Source organism: Coregonus lavaretus, assembly GCF_964263955.1.
Source record: "Coregonus lavaretus genome assembly, chromosome: 29".
Lineage (NCBI taxonomy): Eukaryota > Metazoa > Chordata > Actinopteri > Salmoniformes > Salmonidae > Coregonus > Coregonus lavaretus.
This window is the reverse complement of record NC_140016.1, coordinates 16,991,956-16,997,955: the sequence shown is the minus strand read 5'-3', so window position 1 is coordinate 16,997,955 and position 6,000 is coordinate 16,991,956. Positions and strand designations below refer to the sequence as shown.

Genomic DNA, 6,000 nt, shown 5'->3' with positions numbered 1-6,000 from the left:
ACACATACACGCACACACTTAAACACACACACTCACACACACTCAAACACACAAACTCACACACACACTGTATCGACTTAGGGCTACACACAATACCGTTTTTTACAATAACTTTGGCACTAATTTCAGAACCTTGACGTAATTTTTCAAAACTCTAGACACAAAACTCAAAACGGTCATCACTTGTAACACAGGCTGTCCAATGTTCAAAACATTGCATTGTGCATTCATATCTTTAAAGAAATCTTGCACTTGCACAATCATTGGTTCAAAAAACAAATTTATTGTGAAATACCAGTGAAACGTTAATTTAGATCACCCACACACAAGCCACCGATAGTTTCACTGTGTCATTGTTCGTACGATCATTAAATATTGTAGTACAAAACAGGTGATACATATTTCATTATGGTACTACATGTAAATACATCCCTGTAAAAGTACTACAGTAGTAGAGAGAATACTACAGACACAGTGGAATCATTGAACAAAATCTGAAATATATTGATGAAAAACAATACAGTACTGTAAAACATCAAATGCAGTGTTCCTCAACTTGCTTGCTTGTACTGTAAAAAGCTAAACATAGGAGTGATTACTGTACTTGTACATTTTCATCAACTCTGTCTTGTGGTTTTGGCCACAGGTTCTCATCTACATCACAATGGATGTTTTCATTAGCCAAACATCTTGGAAAAAACCTTTGGCCATGGCGAATCCAGGCCTGACACTGGTCTGCCGTGATGTCATTGCATGCGTCATCCATGGCCTGGAGAAGAGTGACTTGTTCATGAGGGCGCCTATCATAAACCTTCCATCTCCATGTGGAGAAAAATTCCTCAATCGGGTTAAGGAAAGGAGAGTATGGGGGTAAATACAGGGTGGTAAATTGTGCATGGGCCTGAAACCATGCTTGCACCATATGAGCTTGGTGGAACCTGACATTATCCCACACAATGACATAGGTCACGTCACCAGCTCTACAGGCCTGATCGAGCTCATCAAGGAAGGTTACAAGGGGACCATAGAAACGGTGTCTGATAAAGAATGATGATGAAATATTACATCCATAGATAATGTAGTCTTATTGGTTCATGCTCCACGCTAATTGGTGACAATGAATCTCGTTACTTTGAAACTTACATGATCTAAACATGGAATATTGTTTGTCTGTTTCCATACAACTATGCATTAAGAGCAATGCAACAGTTACTTATCATTTTAAGCAGTTGTATCAATTGATAGTTGGATAATTGTAATGAAATGAATAGACACTCATCTGAAATGTAATGTGTGAATTGCCTTTTGAAATAGTAGTACTTTGATGTTAAGTTGTGTCATATTGAACAGGTGACTTTTGTTAAATGAACAAATGATCTTAGTTTTATGTGTATTGTATCCAAGCAATTGAAAAAAGTGTTAGAGTTTTGAAAAATGTGCATTTTGATCATTGGTTGTGAGTTTTGTGTCTAGAGTTTTGAAAAATTACGTCAAGGTTCTGAAATTAGTGCCAAAGTGATTGTAAAAAACGGTTAAAAAAACATTATATTCACCATGACACATTGAAGTAGACCCATACGCCTGTCCCTCCCCTCCCCCCTCCCCCCTCCCCCTCCTTCAGGCTGGGTATGGAACACGACGGCCAGGGGAATCGCTGTGGAGACGAGGTGCACATGGGGAGCATCATGGCCCCGTTGGTGCAAGCTGCCTTCCACCGCTTCCACTGGTCCCGCTGTAGCCAGCAGGAGCTAGGACGATACCTACAGTGAGTCTAACACACACACTGTATAAACACACACACCTACTGTACACACACACACACTGTATACACACACATCTACTGTACACACACACTATATACACACACTGTATACACACACACATGCTTACACACATTACAATCCAAACAACTTGTTTACATTCCTTTTCACTAGAACTGAATGACTCCAGACATCAAAGAAACTATAGGAACTCCACTCTACTAGGTCTGGCAGTGTTCAGCATACGGTTCTCCAATATGAAAACTCATGCAGCCTGAGGAGGGTTCCTGAACTGAAATTTTGCTGCAACGATTGTTCAAAACAATAAAATCAAAAATATATTAAAACTCTAGCACTCTCCATTATTCACTGTAAATGAAACCTGAAATGAAAATGAAAACACTGTTAGCTCACATCTCTTTTGACTCCTTCCCCAGATCCTACGACTGTCTCCGTGACGACCCCTACGAACATAACTGGCCGTCCCTGCCCAGACTTCCTGGTCTGCACTACTCCATGAACGAACAGTGTCGCTTCGACTTCGGCGTGGGCTACATGATGTGTACCGCGGTAAGAACTCCCCAAAGGAACAGGTGGTATACTAACACATCTACTAACTATATATTAATACTAATATATATATGTACTAGGAGAAGTATCTATTGCCACCTAACGGTCCTAACGTCTCCCAAAGTTGTACAATTTGTCATTAGTTGAAAAGCCAATTACTTCAGCACCACTTCACACTTCAGTCCCCACTGATGCAGTAGGATGACTATGGTTACATCCACGCCTGAATAGAATAAGTCCTCACTCCTCACTGAATTAAGTCCCTACCGACATAAGTCCCCACTTGAAGAAGTATTTTCCTTGACACTGACTGAAGAGCTTATCTTTTTAGACAGACTGTTCAAGAGTTGTTCTGATTGAGAGTTGAGCTGACCTACTCTTTGCTTTGCACACGTTGCTAGATTACCCTGTATTCTGTTGTCAAACCATTCTTTAGCTGCAAAAGGTGGGCCAGGCTGGAACACAGGTAAGGTTATCCCCCCCCCCCCAGAGCTTTTTTCTTTATCTTTTGATTGATATCAGTATTGTCGTCGTCGTTGCAACGTTACTCTTTTTTTTCCTTTTTTTTTTTGCCCATCGTCACATTATTGTGCCTGGCATGTGTACTGCAGGATTCTAAACATACTCTCTGTTTCTGGTTCCCATTTAGTACCAAAGAGAATAAGTAAAATGCTGGATTTGTCCCGAACAGCTTTCCTGGATCCCATAGCCAGACAAAGTCAACCATAGCAAATGAGCTCAACCCTGACACACGCATGAATCCGTTTACTGTAAATATCTGTGTAACTATTTGGCCATTCAGAAAGACATATTGGCATGTAGAAAATAGGTAGAAAAAGGGTAGAAAGAAAGAGAGAGAGAGAAGTTTCCAGACAGAAAGAAAGGTCTGGAGCGAAAGCTGCTTTTCTATATTCAGGTTTAGGATCCTGCAGTGTCGCGTGCCAGCCTACCAAGCTGATGTCATCAGTGCCAACCAACCATCAGGCTGACTTTTGACCCTGCTGTAACCTCAACTGGAGGGGTCACCTTAGGTCATTCTGGTTAGGGAGTCTGTCTCGGCTCTGTTATTGTGGAAAGGGGGACAGAGGGGGGAGCGGAGGGAAACAGGTGAGAGAGAAGAGAGTTTGTCACAGATCTAAGATCAGTTTACTCTCCCCAGCATCCTTACCTGAACCATTAGGGGCATGGAATGAAAAACTGACTAAGGACAACTTTATTCTTCTCTGAACCAAAGATCGGTCATGTTGACCTTTTTATATTCACCTTCTGACCTCCTCTCTGACCCCACAGAGCTGCAGGGTGTCTCAGTCAGAGTCTCTCTCTCCTCATCCTCTTTGGTTGTGTCGGCATGCTCTCTGGCTTCCTGTACAGCCGTGTTGTTGTAACAGTGAACCAGTGATGGACTACTACAGTACACTACCGTCTGGACTCCTGTGGATGTTATTATTTTGTATATTTTCTTGTACATGTTCAGTACAGTCACTGGTCCAGTTGATTTGTTATCCCTGGTGTAGTAGGTCTGAGGTGATTTCTGGAATGTTCTGTGATGCTAGCTACTCCCAGTGACTGGTGTGTATGTGAGAAAGATCTACCCTTTCTTGTGACTGTTGCAGGTCACCTGCCTACGCTGGTGATATGTTAAGGTACAGGCTGTGTGTGTATAATGTGAGAGGGTGTGTGTGTGAGGATGTCTCTCTCTCTGTCCATTGCAGTACCGGACGTTTGACCCCTGCAAACAGCTGTGGTGCAGCCACCCTGACAACCCCTTTTTCTGCAAGACCAAGAAAGGACCGCCCATCGACGGAACCATGTGTGGGGACGGGAAGGTACACTAACGCATGAAAACACACACACACATAAATACACACACACATAAACACACACACATAAACACACACACCTACATACATACATAATACAATTATTATTATTATTATTATTATTATTATTATTATTATACATACTCTCACACACACACACACACCACAGTAATGGTAAAAAAATTATGCCATCTGACAGTCTCTGCCCTCTCTCGTCCTATCACAGCACTGCTTCAAAGGTCACTGTATCTGGCTGACCAATGACATGATAAAGCAGGATGGTGGGTGGGGCATGTGGAGCCAGTTTGGGTCCTGCACTCGTACCTGTGGAGGAGGGGTGCAGTTCAGAACCCGCGAATGTGACAACCCCAGGTACATAAATATCAAACAACTGTTGAGAAATCTACCTAGCAACATTTCCATGGTATCATGGTGAAAAAATGTTAGAGCTTGTCCTAACAGAACATAACCAGCATGGTATCATTGCTATCCATCACATTATGATGCTTTTGCAAAAAGATGCGCGTCATCACTGTTCATATTGATCTAGTGTAACATTTATATCCCTCTGTCTCTCTCTGTCTCTCTCTGTCTCTCTCTCTCTCTCTACCCTCTCCCCCTGTCCTCCCTAGGCCTGCTAATGGAGGTCGTACCTGTCTGGGTGCTAACTACCAATTTCAGCTATGTAACAGCCAGGAGTGTGAGGAGCTATACAGTGACTTCAGGGAGGAGCAGTGCCGTAGCTTGGACCCCGAGTACGAGTTCCACAACAACAAGCACCACTGGCTGCCTTATGAACACAGTGAACGTAAGTAGCCTACAAACAGACAGACTTCTCCAAATGGTGGGTTGGAACGGAGACACTTGTGGGCCTTAAGTCGGCTCCTCTTGCTTTGTGGCCAAAGTCTGTTGTATCTGATGTAGAGAGTGTGTGGAAGCAGAATAACAAGCTGTGTGTGTGTGTGTGTGTGTGTGTAGGGGGATTGGTGAGGGGGATGTTATGGTCACCGACAGCTGTTTTTCTGCTGATCACTGTGAAAACACCCATCTTCAAAAACAAAACCCTTGTCTATCAACCTTTCTAAAACAACAACTCCTTTCCTGAACCCCTCTTAAAAAACACTCTCTTTGAACTCTCTCACTCCACCTAATCACACTGACATCATCTGAGCTCTTTTCCAGCCTCTCTCTCTCTCTCTCTCTCTCTCTCTCTCTCTCTCTCTCTCTCTCTCTCTCTCTCTCTCTCTCTCTCTCTCTCTCTCTCTCTCTCTCTCTCTCTCTCTCTCTCTCTCTCTCTCTCTCTCTCTCTCTCTCTCTCTCTCTCTCTCTCCGTCCCTCCCTCCCTCGCCAGCCAGACAGCTGTTGTGAATCACAGAGCATATGTTTAATCCATCAGAACCCAGAAATAGGATTCCCATGCCTTCTTTCTCTCCATGTCTTCAAAAACACCATGACATCATCTAGAAGTGTGTGTGTGTTTGCAGAGTGTGTGAAGCTTGCGGATCCACTCCTTCTAAGTGGAGGTGTCAGTGCCTCCTCGCTGTGTATTAACTGATGGTCCCAGTGAAGGGCAGAGCTGGAGGGAAAACGCTGACACGTCTCTCAGTCTAATCCAGGTTCACAGTAGGCTATGCACAGCGCTGCGCCGAGGAGAACAGTCCCCACGCTAAATTGTTTTTCTCCACATTGTCATTTCTAAATGCCATCCTTTGAGCTAAAATTACTCAAGTATGTGGAGGAGAGAAAAGGAAGGAAAGAGAAGGGGGGAAGGTAAGGAGAGAGGTTACAATGAATTCCATTAGTGTGTTGTCATCTCCAGGGTTTAGAGATGTGAGAACAGGAGTGAGTCT

General features: G+C 43.4%; 1 pseudogene across 1 annotated transcript in view; it reads left to right on the top strand.

The window, feature by feature from the left end:
- LOC311105033 (A disintegrin and metalloproteinase with thrombospondin motifs 2-like) overlaps window positions 1-6,000 on the top strand; it is a 107,618-nt pseudogene that overhangs the window by 87,274 nt on the left and 14,344 nt on the right. Inside the window, exons 8-12 of the transcript in view lie at window positions 1,622-1,765; window positions 2,198-2,330; window positions 4,043-4,156; window positions 4,377-4,522; window positions 4,783-4,958. The product of the transcript in view is annotated as an A disintegrin and metalloproteinase with thrombospondin motifs 2-like (transcript). The remainder of the gene's footprint in view (window positions 1-1,621; window positions 1,766-2,197; window positions 2,331-4,042; window positions 4,157-4,376; window positions 4,523-4,782; window positions 4,959-6,000) is intronic.